This window comes from Moschus berezovskii, chromosome 10 (assembly GCF_049115385.1).
Source record: "Moschus berezovskii isolate FMDL1 chromosome 10, NW_MosBer_1.0, whole genome shotgun sequence".
Lineage (NCBI taxonomy): Eukaryota > Metazoa > Chordata > Mammalia > Artiodactyla > Moschidae > Moschus > Moschus berezovskii.
This window is the reverse complement of record NC_142469.1, coordinates 33,482,707-33,499,924: the sequence shown is the minus strand read 5'-3', so window position 1 is coordinate 33,499,924 and position 17,218 is coordinate 33,482,707. Positions and strand designations below refer to the sequence as shown.

Sequence of the window (17,218 nt, the reverse complement as noted above, 5' to 3'; positions counted from 1 at the left end):
TAGTGTATCAGGTCCTGAGTCACTCACACAGGTCCTCATAATTTTTCATCTAAGGCTTACCATGGTTTGTGTTCATACATACATTTGTGTTGATTATTTTTTTCTCATCCATTAGAGTCCATGAAGATAGTTTTGTAATTCTTGCCACACATATCATTGGCACTGAATAGATATTTTCCAAGCGAATTAATAACTTTTTAAATGAATGAACATGATTCTGGATTAGTTAATTTGTGTTTGAATTTGTATTGGTATATTACTGTTTAGAATTGAAAAAGAACCTGTTTTTGATTCCTGTAAAATAAACTGAGTTTGGGTCACATACAATATTGTTTTTTAATACCTCAGTGCTGCAGTATTTCCCCTGATACTATATTTTATTTGCTTTCCCCTATCTGAAGTCAGTTTTCCTTTGCTCGATAAATGAAGCTAATTCCAACAGCATCGGGGTAATTACCGAATTGACATTTTTTTGGATTAAACCAATTAAACCAAGGCAATTAAAACTTGGAAATGGCAACTATAAAAGAACAATATGTCATCATTCAGTGTTCCAATGAAGGATGAAAATATGTTATAATTTGTTTTTAAATGTCACATCTTTATTGCACTTGCTAATTAACTGAGACTTTCCATCTCAGCCTTGCTGAAAATAATTTAGAGTTTTCAGGAGTGATAGCTTATGTTTTTTCCCTCAAGAATGGATCTCTGCATGTGACTATCACAGTCTAACAAATGAGGCTTGGGTAAGCCCTAGGAAGGAAGTCGTCAATGTGAAAGCCCCCAGCCAGAAACTGGTGGTGGGCTGTAGGTACTCAAAAGAAGCTCCCAGGAGTCGGCTGAAAAAGTGATGGGGCTGTGAGAAGGAATCTATCATGAGATTCTTACATTTTATTCTGCTCATATTCTGAGACACTCTGGAAATGTCTACTGAACATTGGCAATCATGGTTATCTAGCTTTTCCATCTCTTGAGAGCTATCTGAGGGGCTTAGATTATACAAGTGTTAATTTTTTTTTAAATCGAATAGCCTTATTATTCCAAATGGAAGACAGGGGGAATTAAAAGTAGGTGGAGAAAAGCTGACATGTTAGTGATTAAAGTTATGGTTGTTACTGGAGACAGGGGTGCTGGCCTGTAGAGCCATGATTTATGACACAGGTCAGTGTTTGCCAATAATGGGGATTCTTGTCCTTCAGAATTCTGTAGAATTAGTAGAGAGGTCTACAAAGCCATACATCTGTTCTAAACAAACACTGTCGTCCCATAGCATATATACTTGTTATTGTTCAGTTGCTAAGTAGCGTCGGACTCTTTGGGACCCCATGGACTGCAGCCCTCCAGGCTCCTCTGTCCATGGGATTTCCCAGGCAAGAATACTGGAATGGGTTGCCATTTCCTTCTCCAATCATATATACTACAATTTTCAAATGTAGTTTGATTATGTAGTTTGGTTAATGTAATTATTATTACAAAAATGAGTTAATTTCCTTAAAATATTTATTTCATAGTACCTTTCCAACTGTTAAATATTTTCTCAATCGACAGATACCTAAAACATATAGGTTCTTGAGGAGTCATCTTGCCTCAGCAAGCATACTTGTAGCTCCCACACTCCAGGATGTGCAATCTCTTTTGTTTGTTTGTTTTCCCCACACCTAGCATTTCTGAGCATCCTTAGATTCTGTGAGTCTGTCCTGGGTGCTAGTTGTCACTTTTCTGGTCTGGTGCTCTGGTCTCCCTTCACTGTTTCCCGACGTCTCGGCAGCGTTTTGATGCTGCTGCAACTCCTTCTAGTCTGTGTCATCTTAGGTTGTCCGCAGGGTACTCCTTTTGTTGCCGAAAGCTGAGATGTTACTAAGGTGGTTGTCTCCAGCCAAGAATACTGGAGTGGGTTGCCATTTCCTTTTCCAGAGGATCTTCCCCACCCATGTTTCGAAGCTGTGTCTCTCGCATCAGCAGGTGGAATCTTTACCAACTGCGCCAGCTGGGAAGTCAACTTTACCAAAGGCTTGAGGGTAAGAGGAGAGAATCAATGTGCAGAAAAAGGACACCTGGAGTTAGATATTCAGCATCATTACTACATGAGTCCATTACCCTGTGCCCATTCACAGGGGTCCCCTACTGGTTGGCTCTCTCCTTAGTGTCCAGCCTACTGCCTTGTTTCAGGTGTCTGCCCAAGTTCTTCAGGCAAGGTTGCTGCTGCTGCTGCTAGGTTGCTTCAGTCGTGTCCGACTCTGTGCGACCCCATAGACGGCAGCCCACCAGGCTCCTCCATCCGTGGGACTTTCCAGGCAAGAGTACTGGAGTGGGGTGCCATAGCCTTCTCCAGCAGGCAAGGTTACTTCAGTCTTATTCTGCCTCTCTGTAATCTAGGCTAGAATCTCTTTATGCATAGATCAGTATGTGTTATGACTGTTATTTTTTGGCATTTATACCCCAATGAATACAACTTTTAAGTTACAGCAGTAAGTAACTGGAAGGATCTGAATCTCTTCATTCCACAGTGGAACTCTCACTTAAATTAGCTTCCTTCCACTCCAACAATATACTCCTAAGCAAGAGGACTTTCCAATCGAACGGGTGAATGCTTTTCTTTTCATGAAGCCCTAGAAGAACACACTTCTAAGAAGAAGTAGAATGACACCATTAAAAATTGAAGAAGAAGAGGGATCACTTCTAAGCAAGGCTGAAGGTCAAGATATGGACATGTGTTTCCCTAATAGCCTTTATTATCAGGAACTTTCCCCTAAGTACATGAAGCCCTGACCTCCATAGACTAGGGCAACAGAAGGGGTGCCTTTCTCTCATATACCTCACAGGCTGTGTCTTTTCTGCTTACAAATTACAACCACCATATCCACTAGTGGTCTGATATTAAAAAGTAGTTTTTATCATTGAAAAATGTTAGAAACCATGATTACTGTGGGAAAAGTACTGGCCCAGATGTCCAGTGATGGGATATCTAGACTTGATTCTGAAATTAACGGGATCTCTATCATATCAATAATATGGTTTCTTCCTCTCTTTGAATTCAAGGTTGCTTTTTGTTTGTTTAATTTTCATTTATTAATTTGCCAATGACTGGAGTTCTAACCCCCAAATTCTCAGATTATCTCAAAGTTACTTGTAGACTGTCATTGTTTGTGTTTCTTTTGACAGTTTTTAATAGCATTGATTAATTTGACTTTCTATCAATTCCATTAAATTGTAAAATAGAAGAAAGAAACTTGACTAGGTGAAGGGCAGATAGGCATTTGAGTCTCGTGCAGAATATTCCATTTCAGTTTTTAAAATTAGCCTATTTAAATATTTCTATATATTTTTAAGTGCAGAAAACACACTTATTAATCTTCACCCAGCTACTGAACTTCACAGGTCATTAAAAATGTGTTATGAGAAGTTAGTCACTTGTCCCAGTTATAGATGGTGATAAAATTAGGAAATGAATCATATGTTTCCATACCACCCTTAATTTTAAAAGTGGAAGTTACCACTGGAATAAACTAAAGGGAGAGACTGCCAGAGTGCAGCTAATATTTTAAAAATGCAGTTTTGAGAAGACTTAAAATTCTATTTACAGTTATAATTACTACAGTGGATATGAAAAATAGAGATGAGAATGACTCAACATATGTTTCTCAGATAAATTTGGAGTCAGGTTATAGAAAGGATTAAAAGAAAGAGAACATTCTTAAGCTGAAAACATTTTATGTCGTGTATAGAACACAGCCCCAAAATGGCCATTCTGCTTGGCCTCAGATGAACAAATGCCTGTGGGGGAAAAATAGCAAAAACATTCTGCTTCGACTGGGTTAGCTTATCTTAAATGAAAAATACTTCAAGGAAACATGGTGTTTCATACTACAGAAAGCCTTCTGATTTAGAATTTACTGGTTTTGAATTTAATCTTGGCAGTTAAAATGCTTTAAATTATGGAGACTATTCAACTTAATAGAAGACAGGTATTTCTGCTTTCTTTGCAGGCTTCAGAGAGGCTTTGCTGGGGAAAGTGACATCCACACATAGGTAAAGAATAAACAAGAAAACAAACAAAGAAAAAATCCCCAAACCTGTGAACACATGTATTGCTTTCATTGTTTCCACACGTGCGATAGAGGCTTCTGAAAATGCCAGAACACTTCTCTGTACCCTGTGTTGTGTGATTATGTATCATCACTGTCCTGCAGAGCCCAGCATGCAGGGTTTTGAGGTTTTCAGAAACCTCAGTACTCTAAGGTGGAGTAGGTAGCTTGGAATTTGAGTCAACATCTCCAAGACTTGGGGACAGTTGCCTGGTGACACAAGAGTAATGTGAACCAGAGTCCTCGTCGTTCAAATGAGACAAGAGCTGTCATGTACATACTGATTTGCTTTTTCTTTAAACTCACACTTTTCAGTACAAGTGAAATGTTTTTAGTAAAATTTATCCACCTAGCTCAGAAAATTCCAAGTTTTGAGGTTGTTGCAACAAATACACCTTGTCCACAGGTATTTAATTTTTTTTTCAATTGAAGGAAAATTGCTCTACAATGTTGTATTGGTATCTGCTGCACAGCAATGCAAGTCAGCCATAATTAGACATATCAGCTCCCTCTTGAGCCTCCCTCCGCTCCCCCATCCCACCCCTTTTGGTCATCACAGCACGCCAGGCTGGACTCCCTGAGTTATAACAGCAGCTTCTCACCAACTGTCTGTTTTACACAATAGTAATAGTATTGGAGAAGGAAATGGCAACCCACTCCAGTGTTCTTGCCTAGAGAATCCTGTGCACAGAGGAGCCTGGCGGGCTGCCAACTATGGGGTCGCACAGAGTTGGACACCACTGAAGCCACTTGGCGGCAGCAGCAGCACTGTATATATGTCAGCGCTACTGTATCCATTCGTCCCACTCTCTCTTTCCCCCACTATGTCCACAAGTCTGTGCTCTATATCTGAGTCTCCATTCCTTCCTTAGGTCTAGGTTCATCAGCACCGTTTCTCTAGCTTCCATATACACTCGTTAATATATGATAATTTGTTTTTCTCTTTCTGACTTACTTCACTCTGTGTAAGAGGTTCTGGGTTCTTAAAAGTTGAAACAAATTGGCTTATGAATGAATTAGAATATGCTTTAATCACTGCTTTCCCCTTTCATTCCTGGCTATTTTTAACAAATGATTGGGGCGTTTAGATAGCCTTCTGAAAGAGATGGGAATACCAGACCACCTGACCTGCCTCTTGAGAAACCTGTATGCAGGTCAGGAAGCAACAGTTAGAACTGGACATGGAACAGACTGGTTCCAAATAGGAAAAGGAGTACGTCAAGTTTGTATATTGTCACCCTGCTTATTTAACTTATATGCAGAGTACATCATGAGGAATGCTGGGCTGGAAGAAGCAGAAGCTGGAATCAAGATTGCCGGGAGAAATATCAGTCACCTCAGATATGCAGATGACACCACTCTTATGGCAGAAAGTGAAGAGGAACTCAAAAACCTCTTGATGAAAGTGAAAGAGGAGAGTGAAAAAGTTGGCTTAAAGTTCAGCATTCAGAAAACTAGGATCATGGCATTTGGTCCCATCACTTCATGGGAAATAGATGGGGAAACAGTGGAAACAGTGTCAGACTTTATTTTTGGGGGCTCCAAAATCACTGCAGATGCTGATTACAGCCAGGAAATTAAAAGACGCTTACTCCTTGGAAGGAAAGTTATGACCAACTTAGATAACATATTAAAGAGCAGAGACATTACTTTGCCAACAAAGGTCCGTCTAGTCAAGGCTATGGTTTTTCAGTGGTCATGTATGGATGTGAGAGTTGGACTGTGAAGAAAGCTGATCACCGAAGAATTGATGCTTTTGAACTGTGGTTCTGGAGAAGACTCTTGAGAGTCCCTTGGACTGCAAGGAGATCCAACCAGTCCATTGTAAAGGAGATCAATCCTGGGTGTTCATTGGAAGGACTGATGCTAAAGCTGAAACTCAAATACTTTGGCCACTTCATGTGAAGAGCTGACTCACTGGAAAAGACTCTGATGCTGGGAGGGATTGGGGGCAGGAGGAGAAGGGGACGACAGAGAATGAGATGGCTGGATGGCATCACCAACTCAATGGACATGAGTTTGAGTGAACTCCGGGAGTTGGTGATGGAAAGGGAGGCCTGGTGTTCTCTGATTCATGGGGTCGCAAAGAGTCGGACACGACTGAGCGACTGAACTGAACTGAAGCATGTAAGGTAAGAAGAGTGAAACAGGTAACAACTGAAAGCTACCTAATTACTAGAAATAAAACTCTAGGAATCTAGTTTCTCCTGCCTACACTGCAAATAAAAAATAAGGGGATACTTTAGTCATTGAAGAAACGTTGCATGGCATAGATTAGAGAAACTAAGCTTCAAAGAGGTTAAAGAATCTGGCCAATGTCATGCAAATTGTGGTATCAAGAACGTGGGTTTGACTCCAACACCCCCACCAACCTCACAAATAGGCAGAAGATAAAATGCTGATAATTCAGGAAAATCTTTCCACATCATTCCCAAATGCCACTCCTTATCCATTAGCTAATTTGTGGAAGTGCCACCATTAACAATGTGCTTCTTTGGTCTGAGACTTTGTCTGGCATTGTCCTTGTAGGGAACCACACACAGATCATATTCCTGTGAATGAATTAAGTAAGTATTTTCCAAAAGCTAGTTGAGTAGGATGAAAGCAAAGAGGGCATGGGAAGGTCTATGGCAGAAACAGGGCCTGGGGAGGAGAACAAGAGGAAATTGATGAGGGAAGGTGGTGAAGGGTGCAAAGCATTTGGTCTGGGAGAATCTGCAGTTGACCAGAGGCTGGACTTACTGTTGTAATGAAATCGTTCTCCAGCATATGTTCATTCCGTGTCTCCCTTACTCTCTGCCTTTAAGTATTCATTCTTGGGGCTTCGGGCTTCCCTGATAGCTCAGTTGGTAAAAAATCTGTTTGCAATGCAGGAGACCCCAGTTTGATTCCTTAGTCGAGAAGATCCATTGGAGAAGGGATAGGCTACCCACTCCAGCATTCCTGGGTTTCCCTTGTGGCTCAGCTGGTAAAGACTCTGCCTGCAGGGCGGGAGACCTGGGTTCCATTCCTGGGTTGGGAAGATGCCCTGGAGAAGGGAAAGGCTACCCACACCAGTATTTTGGCCTGGAGCATTCCATGGACTATATAGTCCATGGGTTCGCAAAGAGCTGGACCTGACCGAGCAACTTTTACTTTTACTTTCTTGGGGGTTCCCAGGTGGCTCAGTGGTAAAGAATCTGCCTGCCAATGCAGAAGACCCAGGAGATGTGGGTTCTATCGCTAGGTCCGGAAGATGTCCTGGAGAAGGAAATGACAACCCACTCCAGTAATTTTGCCTGAAAAATCTCATGATCAGAGGAACCTCAGTTCAGTTCAGTTCAGTTCAGTTCAGTCACTTAGTCGTGTCCGATTCTTTGCGAACCCATGAATCACAGCACGCCAGGCCTCCCTGTCTATCACCAACTCCCGGAGTTCACTCAAACTCATGTCCATCAAGTCGGTGATGCCATCCAGCCATCTCATTCTCTGTTGTCCCCTTCTCCTCCCACCCCCAATCCTTCCCAACATCAGAGTCTTTTCCAGTGAGTCAACTCGTCACATGAGGTGGCCAAAGTATTGCAGTTTCAGCTTTAGCATCAGTCCTTCCAATGAACACCCAGGATTGATCTCCTCTAGAATGGACTGGTTGGATCTCCTTGCAGTCCAAGGGACTCTCAAGAGTCTTCTCCAGCACCACAGTTCAAAAGCATTAATTCCTCGGCGATCAGCCTTCTTCACTAGCGGGCTATAATTCATGGGGTCACAAAGAGTCGGACATGAGTGAGCGACTGAGCACACACACATTCTTTCTCAGTATTTGTCTTGTTTTAAACAGCTGTTTTATATTGACCACATTTCAAAAGATTACTTCTGACTTTTTTTTATTCAAGAGATGCACGTCTGTAAGTGATGCTCCCCCAGATTCGGAGTTGAATCAAATGAGATCGTCAATCTTGCCTTTCTCTTAGTCCTTTTTTTTTTTTTTTTAAACAATCTCTTTGAGTGACTTAGAGGTATCTCAGTCAATAACATCTAGGATCTTTTGGCCTCTCAAAATGACTCTCCAGGGTCAACAAGCTTTAGTGAATAGTAGTTTCTGCTATTTTTATTGTATCCGTATATCTATCCATGCTTCCTTTCCCTGCTAATGAGGCTCTTTGAGAATTTTCTGTAATGACAAATCTCTTCAGTTTATTGCAAACTGAGATATATGAAAAAGTCAGCTCTTTAGTACTTTCTTCAGTTATTTTAATTACAGTGGAATTGGGAGAATTTTTCCATACTAAAATTAATCATTATCTTTAATCAGATCTCCAAGGATAACAGTAAAGTCTGATGTGAAATGGATCAGAATGACAGAATGACTTGAAAGGTCTTGCTTGGCTCAGGAACACTGCCAGCATAGGGTTTAAAGCAGCAGTGCTTAAAATGCCAATACAAAGTGTTTTTCTTTTTTTTAAACCAAATTCTATAACATGAGCTTCCTATCTGCACAGATAATATCTGCATATGATGGGGACTGTATGGTCAGATCCATGGGAAGTTCACCCTAAAAGCACTCATTGAAGACTTACCATCCACTGTCCATATTAGACCCTATTGTTCCTGCCTGCCAGGATGTATGATCTTACGGAGGTAAAATAATTCACCAACATAGAACATTTACTGAAAACCATATTAAACTGATTTAGTGGTTAACTTTAGGATTGGTTATCAGAGTAAAAGGTAAAAGAGCCAGTCCAGGGGATGACCTATATAGCCAGGGCCGTCACCTGATAGAGCAGGTCTGGACAAAGTTTTATAATTTAATTTTTAATTTACTACAAGGTGATTTTAACAGGGTCTGCAGTTGGATGAGTAGATCTCCAGGGCTGTGTGTATGTGTTGGTATACTTTACTAAAACCACCAGTAAACAGTCTGTTCTTTTGGGTGATACATACTGTTAGACCCTGAAGCAGCATCATTTATGGATTTTTTTTTTCTGTGTATTATTAAAGAAAGGTGGAGGAGACTGACCTAACTTTTACTCCAGTTCAGTTGTTCTCTGGCTTGTAGAGATAGTAAGAATCTCCTAGGTATTTTCAATACATAAAGTGTCAAACACCCAGGATCTGAGGCTCGAGGGAGGGCACTGGGGGGTCTGTTTTGTGAACAAACTGCACATGTGAGTCTTCTGAGCAATTGGGAAACACTGCTCTAGTTCATCTGGCATAAGATTAATTCCAGGTAAATAGACTTTTTACCCACCACCTTTTCTCTATATTTCTCCTGCTTTCCCTCATTAGGATTTTTTAAAAAAAATCTTAAGAAGAGCTAATCTGTTTTAAATTCACTGTGTTAGTCACCAGGCTGGTATAGGTGAGATACAGTTTTCCCAGAGACCTCATTTCTGGTTTTTTTTTTTTTTTTGGTCTTCTTTTCCCACAATTTAATCAAGTGTTAAGGTGAAAAATCTAGTTCTTTGTGAAGTGGCTCATAACAAAGAAGAGGAATTAATTTACACTGCCTGGTGTCAGGATGTAATATGATTATGTTGGCAAAGCTATAAAAAGCAGTAGCTAAAGCTCATAAAAAAAAGGTTTGAAAGAGGTCACTGTTAGAGCAGATGGATGAGGTGAGTGCTTGATCATTTAGTAGTTACTGAATAAAAGGATATTCGGGCCAACGTGTGTATAGCTAGGACAACTTGGAGAAGGTCACGAAATCATAATTATAGCTTTCAAAGGAAGAGTTCAGAATTCTATAGTAAAATGCATTTTTATCTCTCTTGCTGTATAAAAATGACTAAAAGATCTGGTGAATACAGTGCAGTCAACTGTCAGTTACTCCTAGGGAATCTAATAATGGGTTTCCTTTGCTACATCCTTTGGAATCTTCTCTGCTTCATAATCAGAAAATGTCTTTGCGTAGTACAAGCTTATTTTTGTATTTTAACCAAAACAATGACAAAGAAAAGGTACAGCAAAAAATTAAGATCTAAAGTCAAACCAAAAAATCTTGGAATATGTAAAGAAACATTTATACTGACCTCTATTTTCAGTGAATTCTGCTAATTGTTGTGACACAACTAAAAATAACAGTAATTAAATTAAAGATAAAATCGTACCACGTGCCATAGGAATTTGCTTCCATTTTATTCTGTAAAAAGATTTAAAGGCATCTGAATGTGTGTGTTCACAAATTATATAATTATACTGAATAGTTATATAATAGTTAATAAGGAGTATGAAGAACAATTTTTATTCAAACTTATGCATAATATTTCAATCATATGATCTTCACTTTTAAGATTCAAAATAGAATTAAAGTTTTTACATCAGATGAATTGCTTGAATACTGTTTTGAGTTTGGTTTAACATTATGGAAAATATATTCTGGGAGAGAAAGTACATGTATGGTAAGTGGCATAGTAGGTGAGCTTTATGTGCCTTCTAGATTCCTAGCTTCACTACTCTAATTACTTTTATTCTATCATCATGTATTCTCAGTGTCCATGGGATTTCCCAGGCAAGAATACTAGAGTGGCTTGCCATTTCCTTCTCCAGGGAATCTTGCCAACCGAGGGATCGAACCCACATCTCCTGAGTCTCCTGCATTGGCAGGCGAATTCTTGACCACTTGTGCCACCTGGGAAACCGTACTATTCTGTTGTAGCCTCTTCTCACTTTATAAGGATCTAGGATTCTAAAAAGGAGGTAATACAATGAAATAATTAAAAGCCCATGTTTTGGAATCACACATCAGTTCAGTTCAGTTCAGTCGCTCAGTGGTGTCCGACTCTCCGCAACCCCGTGAATCACAGCACGCCAGGCCTCCCTGTCCATCACCAACTCCCGGAGTTCACTCAAACTCATGTCCACACAGTCGGTGATGCCATCCAGCCATCTCATTCTCGGTCGTCCCTTTCTTCTCCCGCCCCCAACCTTTCCCAGCATCAGAGTCTTTTCCAGTGAGTCAACTTGTCGCATGAGGTGGCCAAAGAATCACACATAACAGGACTTTATTTTTTTTTTTATTCTTTTTATAATTTTTTTTCAGCAAGCTTCTTAAAGTTTATTTAAATTGAGATGATTTCCATCAGCTCAAGTTCCTGGTATGTTCTGCAGTTTCTTTTTTTTTTTTTTTAATTTTTATTTAATAAATGGTACAAAGCACAATGCCAAAAACATTAACAGTTAAAATTTTAAAGTCCATAACAGGACTTTAAATCCTAATTTAAAGAATGTTCCTAATATTTGGAAGACAGAATTTCAGTTACCTCATTGAGATAATCCCCACCCTTCTGTATCTCTGACATTTGTTATAAGGATTAAATAAAATAATGTATATGAGGCAGTTTTCTACCTTACTAAGTAAAGACTCTATTAAGAGTAGCTCTTTTAAATGCATATAAATGCATATAGATGATAATTATGTTAATTATCAACTAGGATTTTTTTTTTACTTCTTTACACTTCTTTTTATGCCTTTTATAGACACTGTTCCCTGAGGAGTGGTATTATCTAGATTAAAAGTTCACTAACATTTTTATTAGCTTTTAAAAATTAAAACAAATTGTTATTTGCAAATAATTTTACTTTTGGGGAGAAAAATCTTTTTTGAGTTGTGTGGGACCAGAGAATTGAGAACAGACTTTAGAATGGGAGAGAGTATTTGATGACATAAGAGTTCCTGTTTCTGGGTGGGAATTGAATCATTGACTATCTGGTAGAAGAGTTCTAGATGTGAGGAGGCTCTCGGCATTGTCTGATTCTTCGGGGTCGTGCCCAGGGCACCCTGAGTTGAGCCAGAGGAGGATTAAGCAGTAGAAATTTGAATGGGGTTAGGAAATCCAAATGTAGAAAGAAGTCTTGATTCCCAGGGAAACTGAGCATCTTAAAGAGGTTTCTTACCTTCTATAACCTTAGAGAGACAGAGAAGCAATGGTGAGCTTCAGCAGATGGGGCTGAGCGCTGCTTCATGGAGTTCCCAGGCCCCTAGAGAGGTGTAGGAGTGACTGAAATAACCTCAAGAAGGACACAATGTGGTTTAAATAGTCATGGACCCTAAATATCCTGAGATTGGAACCACGAGAAGGCAGCTCTACTTGAGGTTATGTTTGGGAACCTTCCATATACCTAGTAACTTTCAGGAATTTAATGGCAATGGCAGTGCCTTACACTGTGTATGGGACAATGGTTCATCCCGTTTGTGAGCACTTGTATGTCCTTAGTGAGCATCTCAAACAAATCTCCTTGGAGGAGGTCACTGATATTATGTCATACCTGGAGAAAGGTGAATAGCTAAGATCTTGCCTGTAGAGACTGGGTGCAATGCAAGGATGCTGAAGTATTGCATGGAAATATATGGTGGATTGTGTTCCTTCAGTGGTAAAGGCAAACCATGGCTGAGACGCTATTGAACTAGGCATTGTACAGAACATATTCTCTTAGCCAAATTTATAGGAACAAAATATTTACCAGTTGCTGATTGGATGAAGCCAGCAATTTAAATAATCAAGTTATTAGGTATAGAGGCCTTATTGGGATGGGACCATGGTTTTACTGGTGCAGCAATCCACTTTGGGGTACCATTCTTCTGTTCCACATCTAAGAACAGGCCAAATAGGACTGTTAAATGGAGAAGCAGTGGGGATAACAACCCTTCACTCAGTTCCTTTTATATAACAAATTTTAATCCCTGTAGACCTTGTTTTAAATTACCTTGAGTCATGGTAACTATTTTAACTGGGGGAAGGGGTCGGGGAAGTCATGGGTTCTTGTTTTTTCAAGCCAATTTATAAGTGTCAAAGACTTAATTTGATTTTCATTTATTTTTCATTGGGTCAGAGTGTCCATGTCCATGCCCATGAGATATTTTAGAGCAATGAGTGCTATAACTGTGGGGAATTTAAGCAAGACAGAAAGTTCTGAAGTTTAAGGTGAGGCATACCTATTTGTCCTCTCTTTTATGTTCAGTGACTCTCCTAAGTAAATACCCCATTATGGGAGAAATGATGTTTAAATTAATGGGATTCTTAGGTATAATTGTAATTTTAGCCTTAGTATTGGTTAAAGCCATAAAGATTTGCCACTTGGTGAATTTCAGCAGACTTTAGAGTTAATTTAAGCACATTTGGAAAGGCACAGGAGCCTTTGAATGACAAGTGAACTCTTATCATTCCCTATGTAAATTCAATCAATTTTGAATTTTCAGTTGGGTCAAATTGTGGACCTTTGTTTTAGGTTGTTTTTGTATCAGGGTTTCTTTCTCTCCTTATTTTGTTTATCTTTATATTGTTTTTGCTCACTGGATATACTCGGGGGTGAGGGATGATCCTCTCTACCTTGATTACATTTGTAAGTTACTTCCTCCAGAGACCTTCAAATTAGTAATATCAGAGTTGAAATGGTTGATTTATATAGTTTTAAAACCCTGGGCTTAGATTGGGTTTGAATTAACCTCTTCCTGATACCACAAGGGTTTCCCTGTAATCCCAAGAGTCAGGAGCTTTGTTGCAATAGACACGGGCAACAGAGTGTTACAGGGAAAGAGTGCTAGGCCTACAACCCAAGCATGATGGATTAAAACCATCTTCTGCTATGGTCCCTTTCCTAGCACATGGGCTTCCTGTCTTGTTTTTGTTTTCTCTTTTCCTCTGTACCAGTTTCCCGGGGATACTTTGGTTTTCTTGGCCTGGCGTGCTGTGATTCATGGGGTCGCGGAGAGTCGGACACGACTGAGCGACTGAACTGAACTGAACTGAAAGTTGCAGTTTTCAGTTTGTGTCTGCATATTCACCGGTGGTGCAGACCTTCTGGGTGGTTATGGGGAAACGCTCGGGAGCCAAATGGCCTTCCTCATCAGTGGGCACCTCTTCCTCCAGGGAATGTCAGTATCCCTCGGGTAAGGGTCCACATCAAATAGAGTCATTTTATCCATGACTTGGATGGAGTCCATAAGGCCCCTGACTGCAAACTCAGCTCTCTGGTGTTCTGGAAAGCAGCAGTACTAAGCAAAGCCTAGGTGCATTGGCTATGGGTTTTACTTCAGGAGAGCAGTTGAGTGGGGCTTCCCTGGTAGCTCATCTGGTAAAGAATCTGCCTGCAATGTGAATCCCGAGTTTGAATCCTGGGTCGGAAGGGTCCCTTGGAGAAGGAATAGGCTACCCACTCCAGTATTCTTGGGCATCCCTGGTGGCTCAGATTGTAAAGAATCCACCTGCAGTGCCGGACACTTGGGTTCGATCTCTGGGTTGGGAAGATCTCCTGGAGGAGGGCATGGCAACCTACTCCAGTATTCTTGCCTGGAGAATCCCCATGGAGAGGAGCCTGGCGGGTTGCAGTCTGTGGAGTCGCAAAGTCAGACACCACTGAGCGACTAAGCACAGCATAGCAGTTGAGTACCAAGGGCTCCTTCCTCCCTGCCACCCTTTTTTTATTTCACCAGCCCCTGGGCCACAGGCCACCATGTACACCTTGATAACCCTGGGGGTCAGGAGAGCACAAGCAACTGCAGCAAGGGACGTGACAGCACAGGAAACCAGCGAGGCCACTACCCTTTGGTGAACAGCGTCACTGGGATACCATGCTTAATTCTGTGGGGGGGTGGGCTCCTCTCTTTTCACAAGCCGCATGAAAGGTCATCTCTGGGCCTGTCTCACCGGTGTCCAGTTACAGTGTCTGTGTAGCTTCTCCAGGCAGCCAGTGACAGTCACCAGGCTGGACTCAGTGACCTAGCCTGACCTTGGTGAACAGGACTGAAGAACCAACTGGTTATGCTGCTCTGTTTTCACGCCTTTACAGGTGGGAGCCTCAGAGACCACCTGCCAAATGCGGACTAAACCTGCCAGCACCACTGTGCCCAGTTTAGTTCAGTGGCTCAGTCGTGTCTGTGCTGGGTATAGTCAATTAACAGTTCTCATCTAGGAGACAGAGCATTTAGGGGCCAAAAGAGAGCAGTGACTGACAAACACAGCAAAGTGCCAACATGGGACATAGTTCAAACCTGCCAGAAATCGCTGGTTCCATCTCAAACAGTCTGCATCATATCATGGAAGCAGATAAGTTGACCGAGAACAGTTAATTAAAACTGACTAGGAGTCCTCAGTTGGGTATGTTGTGTGGTTCATGACAGCAGAGGTGTTTTTTTTTTTAATTAAATTTATTTCTTTTTAATTGAAGGATAATTGCCTTACAATATTGTGTTGGTTCCTGCCAAACCTCAGCATGAATCAGCCATAGGTATACCTGTGGCCCCTCCTTCTTAAACCTCCCTCCCACCTCCCTCCCCATCACACCCCTCCAGGTTGTTACACAGCCTTGGTTTGAGTTCTCTGAGTCAGACAGCAAATTCCCATCGGCTATCTGTTTTACATGTGGTAATGTATATGTTCCCATGTTACTCTCTCCGTACATCCCACCCTCTCCTTCCTCCCCCATCCCCTATGTCCATAGGTCTGTTCTCTGTGTCGACAGCAAGGTTGTTATTGCCTCTTATTCACGTCACTGATTAGGGAAAGATTAGTGTCTTGAGGATATGGGGATGGCTAAACACACAACACTTCACAGCACACGATTAGTCACACATATTCACAGCCCAGGGAGACGGACTCTGTATGCTGTGCAGAGCCTATGGGCACTGTATTTAGTAGCAGAGTGAAAACCAAGGACTGTGGGAGGCGGACTTTATAGCAACAAGAGGGTGTGGTGCCTTCTGGTTCTCACAGGAGGCTGTGATTGACTTGTTTGAATAATTTTGTAGGCTGATAGGAAACCACAAACCACCACTCAGGGATAAGCAGGAACTGTGTGTGGTGCCTCTGATAAAGAGGATTATTTAGCCTAGGATACATTATCCACAGGAGTGGAGTGTGGAGAGAAACTTATGATTCAGCCATTTGAAGCCCTTCTAGTTTTTGTAGATATCAGGTCAGCTTGTAACATTGAGGCTTAATTTTAGGCCTTACATCTCCTGGAGAAATGAACCTTGTGGACGATCGTGAATTGGTTGGAAATGTACACCAGAGAGAAGAAATTTTAATGTGGAAGTAGTGATTTTACTTTGAATCACAAGACTATTTTCTGCTATGAAGGACGAATAGGGATCTACAAGTTAAAATAAGTTCTGTTAAAGAAGAATGCTGTTCTATTATTGTACATTTTTTTAATGACTGAGTGAAATGAATATCTTGCTATTACTTGGATCAAAAATTATTGAAACTTAGAACTCCCTTTACTGACACTATCGAAGGCTTAATGTCTTTTAAAAAAAAATCTTAGGACGCAGCACCCTAAAAAAATAAAATAAAATGTAGGATAAAATATTTTTGAAAGTCTTTTTAAGTGAATGTTTGTATTGACAAATAAGAGAATACTTCATGAACCCAGAACAATGAGAAATCACAGGTCTAGAGGCAGGTTAGTCCTGTACCCAGAGGCGTCCCTGGGTTTCCTAGTGATTCATAGCTTCTGTTTTAAAGAGCTGTGATCTGAGGAAAAGAAAAGAAACTTTGGACCCACTCAAGTTGAGAAATCAGATTGAGATAAAGATTTAGTCTGCTCAAAGGGTAATATTGCAACCCCTAACCTTCAAAGGAAGGCAGGAAGAATACCTGCCAATCTTGGCCTTGCCTCAGGTGGCAAAGGGAAAAAGGGATATCTCCATCATTTACGACCAAAAGTGGAACCTCACTCAGGTTTGCAGCTCTGTAGTCTGTATAATGTGAAAAATTCCATGCTGAGAATTTAAAGCAAACCAATTTGGTAGTGCCCCAGATACCCAGTGGCGGCAAATTCAGAGCCTATGTAGAAAAAAATACTTTAACTCAGGTCTTGCGTAATTTCAAGGAAAACACTTAAAAAAAAAAAAAAGAGACATGAGATCACAATCCCAAATCGTAAAACATGCAAGGAAAGGAAATTCACCGTGAGAAAGAGTCTACATAAACAATAAGCAACAATCAGACTATAAAGATTTCAGATATTGGAATTATTTTTTTAGCATCAAAAAAATGTTCAGTATATTTGAAGAGAAGTGAGTGTATTTAAATTTGTGACTAAAGAATAATATACTGTAATACAACAAAGCAGAGTTGAAAAACACATTGTCTAAAATGAAAAATATAATAATTAGAAATTAAAACTTGATGTATAGTTTATACAACAGATTA

General features: G+C 40.5%; 1 protein-coding gene across 6 annotated transcripts in view; it reads left to right on the top strand.

Moving 5' to 3' along the window:
• PKIB (cAMP-dependent protein kinase inhibitor beta) overlaps positions 1 to 17,218 on the top strand; it is a 119,573-nt gene that overhangs the window by 80,311 nt on the left and 22,044 nt on the right. The window lies entirely within an intron of this gene.